Consider the following 22,591-nt stretch of genomic DNA (forward strand, 5'->3'; position numbering starts at 1 on the left):
CATGGCAGAGAATTGTTTTGTTTTGTTTTTTTTAATAAAATAACTTTTATTTAATGTTTAATAATAGATTTTTTTCAAGGAACTAACAAGCTTTAAGTATCTCCTTCCAAATTAAAACAAAAAGCAAAAACTGAAGAATGTCTCCAAAGTCTGTCGACTAGTAGACTAGTGAATGCTGTATTGCAATTTCATGGTAGTTGCTGAGGGCAGGGAGAAGGAAGAAGAGATGTGATGTAGGGGCATTTTCAGGACTTGGAGTTGTCCTAAATGATATTGCAGGGATAGATGCTGCACATTATATATCCTGCCATAACCCACTGAATGTACTGGGGGAGAGTGTAAAGTACAATGTAAACTATAATCCATGCAGTGCAGCAGTGCTCCAAAATGTATTCACCAAATGCAATGAATGTGCCACAATGATGAAAGAGATTGTTGATGTGAGAGGACTGGACAGGGTGGGGGATGGGGTATGTGGGAACTTCTTATATTTTTTAATGTAACACTTTTTGTGATCTATGTATATTCAAAAAATACAATAAAAAATAAATAAATGCTCAAAATAAACCAACAAACAAAAGCCAACCTAACAAACAGAGAACTGGTTTTTAATGAAACAGAGAACCACTGAAGAAAAACTGAGGAAGGAAAGGGAAAACTCTGACCTGCGTTTTGGGACAATCACCCTGCTATCAATGTGAAGGGCAGATTAGAGAAGGTTTTGGAGGCAAAGAGAATCCAGGGAGGAATCTTCTAAATGGGGTAGTCAGTCACTGTGGGGACAGAACTGAAAGGTCAGAAAGGGCCTTTGCAGAATGGACCTGGTGCCTAGGAGGTGAAGGGGATGAAGAAATAAAAATTCAAAAACACAGTGGCATGTATTTATTTATTTAATGAAAACACACAAATCACTAATCACAGTGTTACTGTACATGCCTCACACGTCAAGCTATATGTGGAGATAGAGGTGAGATTGGGTTCTAGGAAGAATGAATCATTTCAGAAGGGCCATGCCCATGACAAAATACAAAGCGAGCTTGGAAGGCAAGTTTGGATTCCTGAATAACACTGAGTGTGTCACTGCTGTTATAATTTACCTATGTCATGGGACCAATTTGTGTGGATATATCCTTTTTATGAATGTCACTCACTAGTTAAGAGAAAAATCAGGAACTTAACAGAAGGAGTATGGACTTTAAATTCTGCCTTTAACATTTATTAGTTTTGATTGTTGAGCACATTTGTTAAGTTAAAGGCTTACTTAACATTATTTAGTGTGAAAAGTGAGAACACAATCAAGTCATAGTTTTGTGGGGATTTTTGGTATTTAAATGAAAACGTACAGAGCACTAGTCATAGAGATAGTGTAAATATCCCATGCCCTAGAGATATCTATTTTATTATGAAAAATATATCTGAAATAGTATGACACACATTTGGAATTCTCTGACTGGAGGAAATAGTAATGCTAGTGTTGATGGATTCTGGAAGGATCCACTCTCCAGAACAATTCAAATCAGATGCATGCACTTGGGACTTATCTTGTATAAACGGTAGTTTTGATGTGGGGTTAGGAAAGAGACAAGATCATGTTTACCTCAACATGTTTATTTGCATTGTCACTACCATATGGTAGGGAGCCAACCATATTTCTTCTGACCAAAATAAGCCAAGAAAATATGGGCTGTCCTTCCATGTGAAGCCTCTTTAGGTATAAAGCGCAGGGTGATCTTCAAACTTTCACAGATGTTCTCAGACTATAATTTTCCAAAAGAATAGCTGGAGATCTAAATAGGGAGGTGTGAGAGGGTGACCCCCCTTCTCTACTTCTATGCCACACAAACTTTAAATAACTAACTTTTTAGTATGTATATTTCAAAATAATATGAGAGTGTTTGGGTCACAGAGAAAAGATGCTGGGAAGGTATTTTGGATGCATTGCCAGGAGTGTTCATATGTTTACTGGACCTAAGCCTTTGCATTTAAGACGTAAAGGCTGGAATTTATGGCTGCAGACAAGAAATGGGCTGTGCCATCATGAGGAGAACGCTTTTAGGAAGGTCATGCTGGAGGCGAGTGTGACATGGAAAAGAGAGAAACGTGGCAGCTAAATGTACAGTATTGCTATTCTGGCCCTGGCAGGTCAACCAATGTTCTTTGTGCTCTTAGGGAATAATTATAATCAGAATCAGAATTGCTCTTATGTTATCTCTTACAGTTTACAGAGTACAATCACATTATCTCATTATTGTATTTAAAGTTTTATAGATTTCCATGTTTTCCTTTTATAATCTCATTTGATCCTTACATTAATCCCATGAGGCAGGTGGTCAGAGATAGTTACGTCAATATGACAAATGAGGAAACCGAGGCTCAGATATTAGTCACATTCAAGGTCACTGAGAGTTGGCAACAAAAGCAGATAAAGAATAGATTTCTAGATTTCTGGGATTGTAATCATTTGTAAAGAAAGCGTTTTATTTTATTTTTTTGTAGGAACAGAGAGGCAGTTCTGACCTCAACTCTCCACATAAAAACTCCTCTGTAAAAACATTTCCTTTTGGCAGCTGAGCATGAGCTGACTCCAGGGGGAGTTGTAGTTAGCGGGCGAGCAAGCTCCTCTCTTTTCCTCTGTGCATATGCTTCATGTGCTCCCAAATGCCATGTGGAATGATTTTTGTTCATGAGAAAAATTCTGAAAAGAGAAATCTGAAATGAAATTTTGTTTAAAGCCTAACTTAAAAATGCCATTGTTGTAGCACTGTGATAGCTTAGATGAAATCAATACATCTATTAACTTTCAAGGAAGAAAGAGACATCAACTTGGAAAAACCAAGGCTGCTTGGGAAGGTACAGGAAAAGAAAAATGAAATGAACAGTAGCTATTATTGAATCCAAGAGAAATGATAACTTTGAGGAGGGCAGGGAGGGGGAGAAGTGGAACAAAATTGCAAAGTCCCCTAGGAAATCACATCTCTGTTCCCTCAGCTGGCATTAGTTTTTTGCCCTTGCTATATTTTGCCTCCCTTGAGGCCTCCAGTGACCTAATGCCCTATGAACTTCCAGCCAACAAAATAGTGGTGAAACAATTTCTGCTTCTATTGAGAAGGGAGCAATAAAAGCTAGCCTGCTTTTCTGAGGGTGCCTATAGAAGGAAGTGCTACTTTGTTTCCGTACACATTAAAGAAATATGAAGAAATGGGCCCCACGTTGGCACGATTGCCCCTCACTCCAGAGAACACTGGCCTTAAGTACAGGCTCCTTTGCTCTCTGAAAATGAGATCATCAACCCCAAAGGGAAATGGAGCAGTGAAAAGCTAAATTCTAACTTGTTCTTGCCCAATTTTAAGGAAGTGGTTTCTTATTTTTCACAGAGGAAAGGTCTAATTCTTTGGAGTCAATGCTACAACATTTTGGCAACATCCCGCAAACAGGAAGTAATAGTAAGCCTCAGAAACAAAATGCTGCTACAAAGCACTTGATGTTTATTCTGTAGGAGAAGGAGAGGGACGTGGGAGAAAGTGCCACTTTCAGCCTTATTCCCCAGGCAATTGATTAAAATAAAGCTGCTGGCATAAGGTATCCAGAGGGTACAGAACTTCCTGAATCATTCTCTAGGGACAAAGAATTTGACATTCCTTACTGGCTCCTGAGGGCTTTATAAAACAATGATGTTAATCATTTTTTTCCATATTGTCAAGAAAAGAAAAATCATATTGTAAGTAGGCAAGCAAGTGTAAGGTATTCTATTTACAAAGCGCCCCAATTTTCAGTCAAATCAATTCAATCTACACACATTGTTTGCTCAAGACACTGCAGACTAACAGAGACTAAGTTTTCTGCTGCTTCCATGTTCTGTTATTCCAGGAATTTACATGAGTACATTTTGTAGAAGTCTTGGTAACAAATGCCAGGATTAACATTTAAACAACTCTTAGGACAGTATAGGAGTGAAGAAGATTAATTCTGAATAGTGACATCTGTGATTGGATTGTAAGGAAGTGAGATTTAGTCTGAATCATGAGGTCTATTAGATCATTTCAGATGAAGGAGAAAACTTGAGCCAAGACCAATACGAAGAGCCTATCAGGAAAACGTGAGGAATGGTAAACGGATAGCTGGATGTGACTCCAGAGTTCGGGCATGTAAAGGTATCGCTAGATGCTGGGGTCAGATAATGGGCAGCTTTAAATGCTGGGCTAAGTAATTGGTTGTTTATTCTAAGCCATAGGAAGTGAATGTTTTACAACAGGGAAAGGCAGTAAGTCTAATGATACTGTGTAGTATCGATCAGAGAGGGAGACCAGTTAGGTAAGCACTGCAGTATTTGGAAGAGAATTTAAGAAGGTCAGGCCTATGGTAGAGGAGGAAATGGAGAGAAAAGCATTTATACAAGAGACATTTTGGAGCTGATTCAAAATTATAAGTACCTGAAATCCCTCTTAGGCCAGACAAATACAGGTCTGTTCATTAGAGTATTTTTATAGTGATTTGAATATATACATATATTGTGTTGGAGTAAAATTTGATTCAAAATAAAGGAAGCAGGATGATGATACTCAATCATTAAATCAGCAATTAAATAATACTTTGCATCAGATATGTCTGTGTGTGTGTGGGGGGGAATAATAGGATGTGTATAATGTGGAAAAAACATTAAATTAGTTAATACATAGTATGATGCTTTGGTCAAGCTTTTCAGTGTCTTTGGGTTTCAGGTTTCACTAATTTAAATGAGAATATTGGGCTAAATAATTTCACAAGTTGTTAATCAATATGTATACTCTTTAAATATAGAAATTGATTTTTATATTAAGCATGCACAGAGAATATGCTAAAATAAAATATTTTCCTAAATAATGCAGAATTAAAATATATTTAATAGGAAAATTGCCCTTAATGAAGACCATATATGACAATATAGAGATCTAATATTTAAATTGTCCTCTGTGTCTATAACTCAGAAACAGATATGTTTATACATATTTCTAAAAGGACGATAAAACCAAGCTAGTAGCTTTTATATTTCTTCTTTTACTGCTCAATTTTATGGTCAGAGACATTTTATGAAAAAAATTACCCATTAAATCAATACTGTGTTTACAATATTAATCTAGTAAATAATGAAAATAACCAGTTATTAAACAAGGCAACCACATTAAGTAATTTATAAATAACCATTGTAAAGCAGCTGCTGAGTAACTGATTGTGACATAAACTACTTTTTGCCTGTAAAATACTCTGTCTTCTATAAAGATTGCAATCATAAAACAAAAAATGTGTATTTTTCAAAATATTTATTACTCAAGTATTTCTGCAAAAGTTTAGAATGGAAATTATTAGATCATTGAAGTAATATTGACTTTTTCTGAAATATGACCTGTTTGAAGGAGGTATAGCATCACCATTTAAAATAATCCAATCCAACAAAAATGATGCAAGTGGTTAAAAATTTTGTGTATTTTTGGAAATTAGTTTTCTGATTTTATATCAGAAATAATCACAAGAACTTAAGCATCTAGAAATAGTTCTGATTCATAGGAAAAGCCCCACATCATCTTTTTTTATTTATAAGCTTACTATATTAAGTAAAAGATCACTGTTCAATTAAAAAAGCAAACTAGCTATCCAATCAAGTAGTATGAATATTGGAAGAGGAAAATAAAAGTCAATACTTAAAAAAAAATTTTTCTCAAAAATCAAGTTATTTTTCTCTACTGTTCTAATTCCTACAAGCATGTTGGTTTCTTTCTACACTAGTTTCAAACATTAAAAACAACCTGTTCTATATAATTGGAATACATGGCTCTCAACAGTCACTGAAATGAAAGTAGATTCAGTCATTTTAATTTTGTACACAATGCTAAATATCTGGAAACATCTGGATACCAGGCCAAATATTTCTCTTTTCATTCAGATGTCTGTATAGTATATACAGTATATATATACTGTAACTCAAGTTTAAAATGGATTTTGCTTAAAATCCACTAATATTTGTATTGTTGATTGAGTATAAGCATTGAACTTCCGAAGACAAAGTGTGGTCAGCATAAGAATTTGATGCCAGGTACTTCTTTGTTCCTGCATACTCTACAAATCACTCTATAATGTTTTCCTGTTTGGATCTTTATAACCACCATTGCTCCAGGGGTGGTGTGATGGAGTTGTCAGAATGAATAAGAGAACAAAAATGACAATACTTATCTTTTCAACTCAAATGACCTGCGTAGCAAGGACCAGCATATGACAATCCCTCTTTTTATGATATAAAATATTTCCTGTATTGGAGAGAAGTAGGAGCAGTAATGTTCTACACAGAGTGAGATGCAGACATCCTGCTTTCTCTCTCCAACAGATCAAATCTGAAGGGCAGAAAGAAATGTTACCTTCTTTAAATTGGGTCATAAGAAAGTTAAGAAAATCTGCGTCTCATTTCCTAGATGGAGGCTAAGGATATGACAAACTTCATAGGGAAGTCCCTTATGTCGTTGCGATAGATTGAATTATATACCCCAGCAAAAACATGTTCTTAATCTTAACCCACATTCCTGTGGGGGTGAATAGGACCTTTGAAAGATGGATGCTAGTTTTAGGTTAGGCCCACTAAATCTGTATTACTGGAGTCGTAAAGAGTACTCAGTCGTCATAGAAGACAGAGGAAAGGACAGCCCCGTATGATGAGAGAAAGAGATACAGGACAAGAATTCCAAGGATTGCAGGAAGCCAGCATCAGAATTCTATAGACTTGTGGAGAAAGCACTGCCTTGCTCCCCCCTCAAATATGAACTTCTAGTCCCTGAAACCGTGAGCCAATAAATGCATGTTATCTAAACCACCCATTGTGTGGAATATGACATAGCAGCCTAGCAACTACGATAGTTGTCATGGTGTATTAGCTACATAATAGGAAGGTGTCATGCCTTTCTAGGCATGGGAGGGTCAAAAAGAGTCCCTCTGAGTTTCCACGGTGAAGAAGTGGTCTGGGAAGGTATTCCAATGTCCCCAGATACAACAGTCCCACCAGGGATAAGATGAGGACATGGCTCAGTCTCAGTCAATTGCCTTCATGCATTAGAACATGACCAAATAACAGATGGGATGAATTACATCTAAAGCAGGGACCAGCATTAGACTCATTAAAAGGAGGCATATGAAGATTTAGAATTAGGAATCCCTCCCCTACCTATTCCTCAGTAGTATTTGCATAAACCATCTCCCTCCCCTAGCCAAAATTTAACAGTTTTGCATCAATCCCAGGGAAATATCTTGAGAATATTTCCCTCAATATCTTGAGAAAGACTGTTTTATAACAAAAAAAACTTAGAAATCTCTGAAATCATCGGAATTTTCCTAGAAATTCTGACAGGATGGAGACCCACATTAGATGTTAAATTCCTTTATCCAACAAATGAAAATATTTACAAATTTACAAATCTGTTATTCTAACAATGTGCTTCATTTCTGTCATAAAAGAAATAAAAATTAAACAGTAAACCTAGTCAATATTTAATAGAAATTTTATCTTTAAATAATTAGATTCCCAAATCTATCTGTAGTTAAAAAAAATCTTGGTACTATTAAAATTTTTGTATGCAAAGGTTGGTTATTATTTTACATATTATATGTGGACATGCCTTGTTGCTCATAAGCAGTGTGTAAAGTTTTAGACAAAAACTTGTTCAAATCACAGGTCCAAAATTTATTGTTTTAGGTAGCAGCATAGCCCAGGACAGATTTCCTAATTTCTCTGCACCAATGGAAAATAGGAATATCAATATTCATCTTATAAGGTTGCTGTTAAATTAAATAATATATGTAAGTTCAAGTGCTCAATAACTTCATTTTTCATTCCTCCTATATTCCAAAATTTTAAGGCATAAGGACCTAGCACAGTCCTTCATAAATGGTTGCTACTCAACAAATATCTGTTAAGTAATTGGAGCATTTTAACTCCCGCTAGTACACTGTAGCTAATATTAATTCTCCCATCCAGTCTTACTATTTCTTTCCTCTTTACCTCCTTAAAAGCCAGCTCTGAGTCTTTCACTTATCTGGTCCTGCCATGGTTGACTTTTCCATTTATGACTTTATTAAACATGCTGATTAATTCTTATCCTGTCTAAAACTTCTTGAAACAAAATTAAAATATTCAAGTGGGGCATCAATCTACCAAACCCATATCCTCTCTGATAATCCCATACTATACCTCTCCTTTCATATGCTCTGTTTCAGCACAGTCCGTTTATTTGTTTGTGTATGCAGGAATAATTGAGAGTCACAGAAAGCATTTTAGGCACATGCCAAGAATTTTCATTTCATCTAAAATCGACAAAAAGCCAAAAGTACATCACGTTTATCTTTGGATAATAAATAAGACTACTTCATTCCTAATGAGGCTAATACGTAATAAGTACAGTCTACTTAAATAAGTAATGTTCCAAATATCTAGTTAGAAAACAGTTTTGACCTAATGAGGGTATAGTTTTGTTTTCTATATCAAAATCATTCCACAGTTAATTCCTGTGCAAAACCAAAGGTAAGACTCAACAAAAAATTAATAAAAGCAGTATTCATTGATTTATAACATAAATATGACTGCTTATGTGATTTCTCCTCTGGTACTAAAGTCTCATAGTATTATGCAATGGCACCTACTTAAATTATGGTCTATGTCCTTACAAATCTCCTTCAGCCCTTTGTCCCTGACAGGAGTTTCAACATACAGTACTTAACAACTTATTTGAGGACAGAGAGCAAACACTTTTTCTACACTTATTCTTCCTTCACACAGAATGAGAACAAGTCATAGCACCTCTTGAGAACATGAAGTACTTTTAAAAATAACTAGCTCCATGGGCATGGCTTCTGTTTTCTAAAATAGTTATATTTGCAAGGGGCATATTTATAATGCAGATATGGAAAGAAGAGACAAAATAGGAATTATAATAGACCTTATTATTTATAATCCCAAGAACATCTTGATTACATAGGCTTAACATTTGCCTTTTCTTGGGAATAAAACAAATGAAAATCTTTGTACAATCCATGAATATTGTTTTTAAGTCTTTATTATCCTTCAAATGTGAAAACTCCCTCTTCCCTTTGAGATCCTTCAAATAGCATGATTTTTCCTAATAAAACCACAAGAACCCTTTGTTCATTTTCCTCTAGTCTTCAAAAAGTATCTCAAGAGAATCTTTTAGAGGAAATTGGGTATACAATCATAAAAACAATTCTGTCAGAACACAAATGCTTAAAAAAATCATTCTCCCGTAGGTCTTTCTGAAAGAGCTCCTAATTCAGAATGTTGGAGGGCTATTAGAGATGATTGCCTTTGCTATTTGCTATCTATGGATTTGGACTTTAAACCATTTTTGCAACACAACCAGAATTCTATGTAGTATTCATTGTGTGTTGTTAGGTATTGGGGAAGGGAGGGTAGGTTTTAAGGCAGAAATGCCTGAGTGAGTGTGAACTGTGGATATTGTTTCCTTTCTCTAGTTCACTTTTATAGAAGTTCTGTCTGAAGAGATTAGGGAACTGTCAGTTCCAACCTTTGGAGTACTCTGAAAGAACCCCACTTAGCTGCTTGGGATTCAGTACCTCAGAGCTTCATAAGGACTTCAGGAACATCTTGCTGCTGTTTTAACAGGCAAATTAAAGTCACTTGGGATGATCTTGTTCTAATACAATGGCAGCTTGCAGCATAAAATAGGCTCTGTCTATTGACATCATCTAATTTTGAATGGTAAGGTCTCCATGTTCTTTTTTTGACCATAACTAATTGAAGTCAGACTAATATTTCCCCAGCTGACCACATGTGGGTATTTAATTTATCCCCCACTATGGTGAGAAATTAATTTCCATACTGTTTTCAATATTGAAAGGGTATACCAATTTTGGGTCTACTAAGAGAAATCCTGCCTGTCATCTCTTCCCCACAAAAGCCACCATGTAAGCTTACCCTTTTATCATGGATTAAAGGGCCTTTCAAGAATTCATTAATGATTTTCTTGGATTTTTAGAAGAGAAAACCAAATTGAAAGAAAAGGAGGAATTGTACTGCTACAGGGAGGGAATGGAAATTAAGGTTAAAAGACATGTGATGCTGAATATGGTTATTGTTTGTAACTAGAGAGAGCAGAGTATGTGGGTGCTAAGGGGCACCAACAACTCATTAGGTCTGACATGGCCAGAGTGACTGGGATTCTCTTTGCAATTGTGTGTGTGTGTGTGCATGTTTGATTTTTGGACTAGAAAATTTCAATGCCATTAATATAAACAAAAGGGATATTTCAGTCTATTGAGACCTTCAGCTTCTAAAAGGAAGTGTCTTGTATTATTAACCCCAGGTCCTTAGAACTTAGCATGAGACTTGGTGAATATCAGTAACTTATTAAATATTTGTTGAACATTTCAACAGATACAAATGTCCAATATTTTTAACACTTAAAATAGTAAATCCTAATTTATTATTTGTATTATTTGACATCTATGTTTTCTTAAATCTGTAATGGTATTTGATTATACTTTGCCACAGTATGGGTCTGTTTGGGTTTATTCTGTTAGGAGTTTGCAAAGCATCCAGATGTTTATATTCATATCTTTCATAACTTTGGGAAATTTCCAACCACTATTTCTTTGAATATTCTCTCTGCCCATTTCTGCCTTTCTTCTTGCTGCTCAACTGTGGGCATAACTGGAATCTTATCTCTCACATTGTAGGATCAATATGGCAGCTATCTTTTCTTGTGTGTCCATTTTTATCAGACCCAGCAAGATGGCAGAGACAAACCTGAGTCATGTTTCACTGATATAGATCAATTGAAAGGGTTTCACACCCATAGGAATAGATTAGTTCACAAACAATCTTTCTCTTTTTGGGTTTCATAAAGTAATTTCAAACTACCACAATCCCCCCCAAGGAATTTTTAATTTCTGTTAATGTGGTTGTTAACTTTTTACAATTCCTTTTCATAATTTCCATCTCTCTAGTCAATAATCTTTGGCCATGTTTTCCTTTACCTCTTTGAACATTTTTAGGACATTTTAATAAAAAGACTTTGCGTGGTCTGTCCCAGGTATGTCCCAGGTCTGGTCCGTCTCATTGATGGCTCCTAATGCTTTAATTTTCTCCTTTGCCTGTACTATCTCTTCCTGTTTCTATGTATGTTTTGAAATCTTTTCTTGGACATTTTGATATTTTAATGTATTCTCACTGGAACTTATACTCTGAGGTATATGTTCCTTAAGCATGTATCCATCTAGGTTTATGGCAGAGATTTCCTTCAATGCCAAGAACTAACAAAGCAAAAAACAGAAGAAGGGAAAAAAAGAAGATATCTTTCCCAGTCTTTGCAGACTGACCTGTATGAGTGTCTTCCTTCAGGTTTTATCCATATAGTGAATTCAAAGTGAAGGGGGCTAATCTCATGCCTCGTGCTCTGGAATCTTGTTTGGGCATGCACGGGTAGCCCTAGGAATTCCTCCATTTACATGATAAAAATGTCCCAGGAAGCAGATTTCTCACGGTCCCAAGCACAACACTGTATGTCCTACAACCATCAGTCTCTTTCCTCAGGCAGCCACCTCACTGATCTCCCAAAACATTCTGTAGGAGAGCTCAGTGAGCTGCCTTCTATAAGAAGTCAAGTTCTAGAGCAACAAATCCCTCAGGCCACCACCAGAAAGATTGGGCCAGACATACATGCTCCCAGTATATGTAGCAGGGTTACTCTGTCCCTCCAGATTTGTGTGCTAGGAGCATAGGCCACCTCCATGCTATGGCAGGGAGGGGTTAGAGGAGGGTGCATGAGTGTCACAGTATCCTACCACTTTTTTAGTAGTTTTGTTTTTGTTTTTTTGACACTCACCTTGTAACTATAGTCCTGGAACTCTTTCCTGGAACTTTGAGGGAAGATGTTTTTGCCAATTCTTGTGGGTTATTCAAAGATTCTGTGGGGCGATAGGGCCCTGTATAGTCTCACTCAAACCTCTTGATCCTTAAAGACCTCTACTTCCCTGTGATGGTTTTTGAGGCACGTATATTTTACTTGCTTATTTAGTCTTCTATTATCTGGGATGAATATATTTTCTGTAGTTACTCCTTGATATATAAATATTTATATATATTTTATTTTAGTGCTTCAACCTTGCAGAGAGCAATTCTGTTGACTTTCAAACTATGGTGCTAGGGGTATATTTTTGCTAGAATCTAGAAGCAGAGCCTAGGAATGCAACAGCAGAGAGTCATTTCCTATCTTTGGTATGCATACATTTGGATACTACAACCTCACTGGCCTTATCTATTGCATGTATCCAAGCAATGTCCAGCTCCAGGTCATTGCATTTGAATATGTTCAGAGTATCTAAGGAAAATATTAATATTCCTTACAGTATCTAAGGAAAATATTCAAACCCTGGGGTTTGAATTCCTATGACTCACTGATAATGTCTATAATTTAGCTTTCAGTAGAAGCCTTTTCTAGTTTCCAGGTACTTTAGTTGTTGGTTAAGTGTCTCGTTTCTTGATCAGGGTATTTGAATGTAAGCCAAAGAGCCAAAAGTCTAATCTTTGTAAATTCTCTTCATGTAGAAATGTTACATTTTTGTAATAGGTATTTGCTGAACCAGGAGAAGTTACACACCAGTGACCATGAAGCAAAAGGAAGAATTAAACAGCTTGCTGTGATGGAGGTATATTCACTAAAATGAATATATTAGGTATATATATCTCAAGGGATATTGGTTTAATCTCTAGCATCTCCCCTAATGTTAGAATATAATATCTAACTGCTGCTAGACATGTTCATTTGGCTCTCCCGAAGACCTCTCAAAATCAGCATGGCGAGGGAGCAGATGTGGCTCAAGCAGTTGAGCACCCACCTTCCACATGGGAGGTCCTGGATTTGATTCCCAGTGCCTACTAAAGAAGACAAACGACCAGCAGACATCAAGCAGACAATGAGCAAAAACAGTACGCAAACAATGGGCAAAAACAACAAGCAAGACAATGAGCAAAAACAAATGAGCAGGGAGTGGACGTGGCTCAAGCAATTGAGCACCTGCTTCCCACTGAACCTTCCAGGTTCAGTTCCCAGTGCCTCCTAAAGAAAAAATGAACAGACAACGAGCAAAAACCAACAAGCAGACATCAAGTGCAAACAATGAACAAACAAATGAAGGAGCCATCTGGGGTTTCTTACGGTTTCTTTAATTCAGAAATTTGGAAGTAGTTTCTCTTCTGAAGTAACAGTCAAGGTGTTGACCAAGAATGCAACCATCTGAATGCTTAGCTTTAATGTTATCAGATTGCTCTGGTTTCTGGGCTTTTAGGTTCTTGGCTTATGTCACATAAGAGAATTTAAGGACATGCCATAAGGTAAGCAAGGGAGTAAAGAGTTGATTAAGAAATAAGGAAATGAGAAAAGAACATGGTCCAAGGCATGAACTGAGGGCCTACTGCTGGATGAATTGCAACTGCAGGACCCTAGGCCAGGGCTATTTAAAGTCTGTTAGCTGTTTAAGATTGGTTGCCCCACCTTTCGTTTCTCAGGCATCCAATGATGAGGCCTTTTGAGAATATCCAGGGCTTTCCCCCCTGTTTCAAATGAGATTCTCATGGCCAGGATCTAGCAAAGTCTTTCTGGCAGCCTTCTTCTCAGGGGATTTCTGGGGGGTGGGGGGGGCTCTCAGGACCATGTCATCTGTTGGCCACATTGTCGGTCAGCCATGTTGTCTGCTGGCCCAGCTGCCTTCCCCTTTTCACTATATTAACCTGCCTCAGGGGGATCTGCTTTCAAGGTGACTCACTTTTATTGCTGTTTGTGAAGGCTGCTTGAGTATTCTTATAACATGGTGGATGACTTTGTCCAGAGCAAAAGACTCAAAAGAAAGAGAATGAGGTAAAAGTTACGCTCTTTATAACCCAGTACTGGAAGCCACACAGCATCACATCCATCACATTCAATTCATAACAAGGCAGTCACCAGGTCCAGCCTTTAGTCAAGGGGAGGGTAATTAGGCTCCAGGTTTTGAAGGGAAGAGTATCAAGGACTTTGCAGAAAAATTTTCAAACAACAGATGAGATTCAGCAATTTTACTTACGAAAGAGTTTTCTTTCCTTGATCCCTTCCTACTCGCCCCTTTTCTCTCTGTCCTACTTCAGATCCTCAAGATAGCTAACCTCTTAGCAGTTCTCCACCATCCTATCATGCATCTCTTAAGTGTTTCCACAATGTAGCCAGAGCAAACTTGCTAAAATCTGAACACGTCACTCTGCCCCTTAAAATTCATAGTTTGTTCTCTATTACACAAAAGATAAACTTAAATTAACAAAGTCCATCATATGTCCTACCTATGACTGTAGCCACCACACCCTTCTTTTCTGTGACTTAATTTTAGATTTTGTTTAACTGAACTTGTTGAAATTCCTTGAGTGTTTGTTGGTGCTGCTGATAGTCTTTTATTTTCTATACCAGGGAGTGGAAAACTTTTCATTAAAGGTCAGATAATAATAATTATTTTCCTCCTGTGGGCCATACAGTCTCAGCCACTACTAATCAAATCTGTCATGAATAATTGGGCATGATTTTGCTCAATTAAAAGTTTATTTTCACAAATAAGCAATGGGCAGGTTTGGCCTATGACCTGTAGCTTGCTGTCCTCTGCTCTATATTATCGTCTCTTGATAACATGCCCAACTTTCTTTCTCTGAATGACTTTTATTGATTGATTTTTTTAAGACTCATCTCAGGTGTTATCTCCTCAATGAATTTTTATAACTGCTTCTTGGTTGGAAAAGGCCTTTTTTTTATTGCTTCTTCTGAACCATTATTAGAACATTATCACATGAAAGTAGAATTGTCAACTTTGTGGAAATCTTCTTCATAAAAATGACAGGTCTTTTCATTTTTGAAATCCCATTCCCAAACAGAGTGCCTGGTAGTGCGATGCACTGAATTTAACCAGTTAAGGACTAATACCAGAACATTCTTAGGAAAGGGATTATGCAATAGAGTAACTCTCCTCTTTTATTAATTTATTTATTGTTGAATATTTGTTTTATGTAAATAAAAGCAATACCTGAGAACTTTGGAGGGGTAGATATGGAATTGAATGTATGGAATTTTTCTTACCTGTATTTTTCTTTTGGGAAGGAACATCCCTCTAGGGGACATAATCCATACCAATAAGCTTCAACAGTGTCTGCACATTAGAATTACCTATAGAATTGGTATATGTGTGCACACATACAGAAGCCCTAGCAGAGATTCTCATTCAAGGCCTGCAAGAGTGCAGAAGATTCTATGATTCCAGAGAATCCATAATTGATTTTACCACACAGTCAGGGTTGATCATCACTGAGCTATGCTTCATGTCTATCAGTATAAATAAGATATGGAATCATTTAAAATCATATTTCAGGGGAGCTCCTGTTTCCTATGTATGAGGTCCTGGGTTCAATCCCCAGTACCTCATAAAAAATATTTCACACGTTGTCTGGCAATGAAAATAACTATGCATAGGAATACCTGGAAGTAACTCTTGGTTACACTATGCTAAATGATTGCGTGGCCTTAAGTAACTTACTTGAATGAACTCTCCTTGGGTTTTTCTTCTTGAAAATGAGATGATTGGATAATATAAACCTTTATACCTTTATTATATTGGTTCTCAATTGAGGTACCTTTACAGGTGTGTTGCCAAATTTTTATCAGTATGTGATTTTCAATTATCTCATGTTAAAACAATGATAACTTCTACTTTACTCACTTCTGTGCATTTGGGCAGAGCTTAGTGGGGGCAGCTTTGCTCGTCTCCATTAAGTGTCAACAGGGAGAGTTCAGTGGCTAACTTTGGTAATTATCAGAAAGCTCCCTCACTCATTCACAGGTCTAATGGTAGATGTACAGTCATATGGGAAGATTCAAAGGGCTGAGACTATTTATAGGACAGAAAACTTATAAATGAATTTCCACGGGGCTGCTTGACTTGCTTAAAGCATGGTGGCTGGACTCCAATATCAAGCATCCCAAAAGAGAGGTATCAGGTGGAAGCTCTTTTGCCATTTGTGACCTAATTTCAGTAGACAAACACCATCTCTTTCACTGCATTCCACTCATCATAGACATTCACAGACCCCTTCCACTTTCAAGGGAAAATAGACATCACCTCTTAATAAGGGAGCATCAATTTCTGGGAGACTATATTTAGGACAATAAATATTCATATAACCATTTTTTAAACATAATCATTACACTGTAAATTTAGTTTTATTGTAACTGAGCATTGTTACAGTAAGGTTTGAGAGACAGAATGTGTAAATGAGCAGGTTTCACAAAGTAGTAAGAGGGCATCATATGTTGAAAATCAGAAACAATATGTGTAGTGTAATTCTGGTTAAAGAGCAAAGAAAAAATTTATATTTAGTATAATAGGTGAAAATTTTGCCTGCCTGACTATATGAAGGAACATGGCCAGGGCAATAGTAGTTATGCTCCAACAACATTATCGTGTATATAGTGCAGAAGGAAATGCAAGAAAGTTCTTGGCAGATACTTGTAGTTGCATGCTTCAATATTCATTTTCCTTTCCTTTATAAGAGAATTTCAGGCTTTTAGCTGCACACTTGGCTGGGTGGAATAAAGATGACATTTACAAGCCTGCCTTCTAGCTTGGTGTGGCCGTGTGACAAAGTCCTGGCTCAGAGTGCTATAGGCAACATCTGGGAAGTGTCTTTAAAGAGAGGGAGGCACAGCCCTCTTAGGCCCTTTATGTTTGTCTGCCTTTCTGATGGTTGGAATGTGACCATTAGAACTGCTTCCTGAAGAGTCTTTTGGAACATGAAGCAAAATGCTGCAAATGAATCGCTGATGATTGTAATGTTGCGATGCCAGCAACGAATGTGCCATTCACCCCCATATTCATTTTTGTGAGAAAAATGTAAGCTTATGTCTTATTAAATCACTAATATTTCAAGTTCTATCACATTCGATTGAACCTAATCTTAACTGAAACAGAAGAGTGGCAACCTTTTTTTTTAAGAGGTACTGGGGATTGAACCCAGGAAGTTGTATATGGGAAGCAGGCACTCAACCACTGAGTTACAGCTGCTGCCAGTGGCAACACTGTTGTGTTGTAATGACTGCATTTTAATCATTACTGATTTTTTGGTGTTGTCTTACAGTCTATCAGTGTTGCTAATATTTATAAATTTCCACAGAAGCCTAAAATCTGTGCTATTATCCAATCACTGTCTCCTACCCTTATGTTTGAGGTCTTCTGATTGGTCTACATATACCTCAAAATTCAATATATTTTATATTTTTTGTTTAGATTATCTAAGCTACTCATAGGCAATTTCAGTTTTCTCATATGTAAACAGAAATCATATCTACTTTTTAAGGTAAGGGAGAGGATTACATAAAAAAATGTGAAAAAACACCTTGCACAATGGCCTTCAAATAAGAAATAGCTCTTTTCTGTTTTTGTGGTGGTGGTGATAGCAGTGGCAGTATTAGTCATAGCTCTTATTCAATAGCAACATTTTTTTTCCTGAATTGATCATGCGGCTGTTACACACATTGACAAAATATAGCCTCATAAAAGAAGACATGATGGCATGAATCTATGTCCTTTGTCTCTATCCGCCTCCACTTCTCATCCTTTTTCAGGCAAGATCATGCTCTGGTTTCAGAGGCAGACACCAAACTCAGGGTGGCTCACTCTACAGTTCAGAGGACCATGCACTCAAGGCTACGGTAAGTGGTCCAGAAATGGGCACATGCGTATGAACCAAAGGTGGGCCAATTGAAATTCTAATCAGGTATTGCTCAGAGGGTCGGGGGTAAATTGATGTAAGTTAAGATGAACAAATAATCATACAGAAGCTACTACCTACCCTATGTAGAAAGCGTCCACCAGCAGCAAAAGAAAATGAAGCTGTGTATAGAGAAACAAAGGTATATGAATGTATGGGAGAGGGGGGGACTTCTGATATCAAGTCAGTGGTTCTGAACATCTTTCTAACATCTTCACTTCTGATCCTAAGTGAGTCAACAAAAAATTCCTTTTTCTTTTTTTTTTTTTTTTTTTCTCAAATTGCTTGCATTGGGTTTCTAGCTCTTGCAATTAAGCAACTCCTGACTACCTTGCGAATGAGGAATTAGGTCAGATGAACAGACCTACTGGGAGATGGGTGAGTCTCATATTTGAAAAACAAAATGGGTCAGAAATATTGTGACTGTACTGTACATGTCTGTGTATAAGGGTAGGTCATATAAGCAGCAGAGACACACTTGTTAAAAATAATCCAGGGAAGCAGATGTGGCTCAACCAGCTGAGCCACCTACCACACCTACCACATGGGAGGTCCCGGTTAGCGTCCTGGTGCCTCCTAAAGAAGCTGAGCAGATAACTGCACCTACCACACAAAGCTAGATGCCCACATCTACTGGAACAAGGGATGCCTACATGAGTAGATGCCACAAGCCAGCCGATGCTGCAGACCACATGAAGCAGATGTGGCTCAGGCCTTTGGTCACTCACCTCCCACGTGGGAAGCCCTGGGTTCAGTTTCTGGTGCCTCCTGGAGAAGGTGAACAAACAATGAACAGACAGATGAGAGAACCCTCTAAGGAAGGGGGAGATAAAGAAAGAAATAAAGTAAATAAATAAATCTTAAAAAAAAAAAAATCTGCGTTGGGAAAGCAGACCCCAGAGAGCCCTGAGCAGCCTCACTGCTGATGCTGGACTAGTGACCCTCACACTCCGGGAGACACCGCAGCTGCTGCAGCAGGCCCCGGTCACCCTCACCATAGCCGTGAGCAGTGAGGCAGAGACCCTGCAGCTGCCAGCCACCCCTGCACTCAGCACCGCAGGCACCGAACCTGGCACCATGCTGGCTTCACATCAGCGGCATCTGCTGGCAGGGACAATACGGTCATGGCAAGGAAGGTTTGGGGAACCTTTAATGTAAGAAACGGATATGGTTTCATCAAAAGTAGTAACACCAAGGAAAATTTGTTTGTCCACCAGAGTGCCATAAAAAAAGAATAACCCTAGGAAGTACCTTTACAGTATAGGAGATGGAGAGACCGTGGTTTGATGTTGTTGAAGGAGAAGAGGGGACCGAGACAGCAAACGTCACCGGCCATGGTGGAGTTCCATTGCAAGACAGCAAATATGCAGCAGACCATAACCATTATAGGTGTTATCCACATTGCAGGGGTCCACCCTGCTGTTACCAGAATAGTGAGAATGGGGTAAAGAACGAGGGTTCACAGAGTGCTCTCAGAGGTCAGGTCCAACAATACCCACCCTACTGCAGAAGACAATTCCCACCTTACTATAGGTGGAGACCCTGTGAGCTTTGGCCACAGTATTCCAACCCTCTGTGCAAGAGTGATGGAGAGTGCAGACCTCCAGGGTACTGGGGAGCAAGGTAAACCAGTGAGATACAATATGTATCCAGTCTATAGAATACGATTCGCCAAAGACAACCTGGAGAAGATGGCAGTGAAGATTATAAGGAGAATCAAGGAGATGAGACCTAAGGTTAGCAGCCACCTCAAGTCAGTACCATAGTAACTTCACTTCCTAAGCAGATGCCCAGAAAATTCTAAACAAGATGGTGAGGAGACAAAAGCAGTTGATTCACCAGCTTGGAATTCATCGGCTCCCCAAGCCTGAGCAGGGTGGGGCTGAGTTAAATGCTGACCTACCATCTCCGTCATCATCTGGTTTAGTCATCTACGAAGAAATGAATATGAAATTCCAGCAGTAAGAAATGAAGGAAAGATTAGAGCTGAAGACCTTAAGTGCTTGCACTTTGCCAGTTGACCAGATAACTAGAACTATCAGCATTATCTCTGCAGCATGGGATTTTTATTATTTTTACCTAAAGATGTCTTTTTTTGGTAATGACAAACTTGTTTTTTTTTCAAAAGCCTACTTTTTCTCAATACATCTTTAAAGGTTTTTAAATTGTTTTATGTGTGGTCAAGTTGAGATTTTTAAGAACCTCATTATTTTACTTTGTAATAAAGAGTTTGCAATTTGAGTTTTTTCAAAAAAGACAGCAAACTGCAATCACCTGTTAATAAAGGTCTTAAATAATTATAATAAGTAATTATAATAATAAATCAATGTTTACTTTTTCAATTTTAATCTTTAGATTTTACCATATTTTCCAATATCTAGTTATTAAACTAGTTGAAACCGCAACATGTGTGCCATCCTTTTTAATTCTTATCAACCAATTTATCAAAAAATCTGATTTCTCTTATAAACAGCAGCCTGCAAGAATATGAAGGGCTATAATTACGTACTGTGAAGATCTGAGAAGATGCTCATATTTTCCCGCTGCCTCATACAGCAAGCATGCAGGTTGACTTTGAAGATCAAAGTCAGTCTTATCTTTTGATTCTAATCCTTTATTTTCCCCATAAAGCATAATTTTAAAATTAAGAAATCACTTTAATTTTGAAACTTTTAAAATACTTTCAAAATTGTTTCACATAAATCAAAGCAAACTCTTTTCTTACTGAATTGGATATAAATGTGGGAGGCCTGAAATAGTTATTGTAAAAACAGTCTGTTTTAGATAAGAGGAGAGCAAATATTAACTTCAAAGTCTCCATATAAGCATTACATGAATGAAAATTCAAGTGTCAATATTTGTCAATAACTTTTTCAAAAAATGTAGCTTGCCATTTTATGAAAGGGAAAGAATCTTAAATGCATATGTTAATATCTTTGGGAGAAACGTGTGTGTGTGTATGTGTGTGTACACACATATACATAATTATAAAATATATAATTTATTTATTCATTCACCCTAGTACACCTAATTATAATTCTATAAAGCAAGTAGAAATATTTCCTATTATTCCTAAAATAAATAGATTGCCAGCTTAACATTCAAAAGCACAAGGTAAATTGTGATAAAGTATAAGAGGGCTATTTAGCAAAATCCTCAATTGTTTCTGTGCTTTAATTGCTGTGTTAAAAGAAAATGGTTTCTGCCTTGATTAAGGCTATAAATTCATGGAAGTATATATATGCCAGAGTTTCTGGTTTGAAATGCAAAACATGTGTCATTGCAACACATGTTTGATATAAATATAAGTACCAAAAAGTACATTAGGAAATTCTTAATTGTTTTTCACTCAATATGAGCATTAGAGTTTAATCTTTAGTAAGAGATGTGGATAAGCAGGTGGAATTTCAATGTGTGGCTTTGAAAGTGAATCAAATTCCTATGCTAAATTCAATCATCATTAAAATGGAAACATGTCACTATGCAGTACAAAGGCAAACATCACCTCATGGTTTAAAGAAATCAGTGTTTGGCATGCACTACATTTATGAATATTTCAAATTTTTGGAAGCTATAAAAATAGAGCATTTTGGTATTTTATAATAAGGTATGTATAGACTCTGCTTCTAGAAGGTTGAGAAAGGTAATATTTATATAGAAGTTTAAGACTGTATTTTCTGTTATCATTTCTTCTGTTATATATCAAAAGGAAATATAAAATATTGTTATTATTTAGATTTTCAAAAATTGGTATATATATTTTATTAGAGAAGTGGCTGTTTACAGAACAATCATGCAGAAAGTGCAGAGTTCCCATATAATTCCCCCTGCATACAATTTTTACCATTATTAACACTTTGCATTATTGTGATAATTTGGCTAAAATTGATGAATCATGTTTTTTTAATTAAACTGTTAATTTTGGTCCATAGTTTACATTAGGGTTAACTGTTTATGTTATACAGTTCTATGGTTTTTAAAAATTTTTATTCTGATAACATATATACAACCTAAATTTCCGCATTTTTACCACTTTCAAACCTACAATTCAGTGGTATTAGCTACATTCACAATGTTGCATTATTATCATCACCATTCATTACCAAAACATATCCATCACTCCTGTGGTGGCCTGAAGTTATGTACCTCAGAAAAACATGTTCTTAATTTCAATCCATTCCTGTAGGTGTGAACACGTTTTAAACAGGACCTTTTGATGAGGTTACTTCAGTCAAGCTGTGGCCCAACTGAGCCAGGATTAGGTCTTTTTTTTTTTAAGATTTATTTATCCCCACCCCACCCCCATTGTCTGCTTTCTGTGTCCATTTGTTGTGCATTTTTCAGTGTCTACTTGTCGTCTCTTTTAGATGGCATGGGGAACCAATCCTGGGAACTTCTGGAGTGGGAGAGAGGTGCCCAATCTCTAGTGCCACCTAAACTCCCTGGTCTGCTGCATCTCCTATTGTCTTTCCTCTGTGTCTTTTTTTGTTGCATCATCTTTCTGCTCCAGCTCTCCACTTAGGCGAGCTTGCCGTGTGGCCCAGCACTCCTGGGTGGGCCAACACTCCAGGGAGGGCCAGCTCACCATGCAGGCCAGCACTCAGCATGGGCCACCTCTCTGCTCATGCCAGCTCACTGTGAGGGCCAGCTTGCCTTCACCAGGAGGCCCTAGGAATCAAACCCTGGACCTCCCATATGGTAGACAGGAGCCCGATTGCTTGAGCCACATCTGCTTCCCCAGGATTGGATCTTAATCTTAATTACTGGAAG

The 22,591-nt window shown here is 37.3% G+C and overlaps 1 pseudogene; it reads left to right on the top strand.

The window, feature by feature from the left end:
- LOC101445453 (Y-box-binding protein 3-like) overlaps positions 1–19,786 on the top strand; it is a 29,280-nt pseudogene extending 9,494 nt beyond the window's left edge.
- The last annotated feature ends 2,805 nt before the right edge of the window (positions 19,787–22,591 follow it).

This window comes from Dasypus novemcinctus, chromosome 4, assembly GCF_030445035.2.
Source record: "Dasypus novemcinctus isolate mDasNov1 chromosome 4, mDasNov1.1.hap2, whole genome shotgun sequence".
Classification (NCBI taxonomy): Eukaryota; Metazoa; Chordata; class Mammalia; order Cingulata; family Dasypodidae; genus Dasypus; species Dasypus novemcinctus.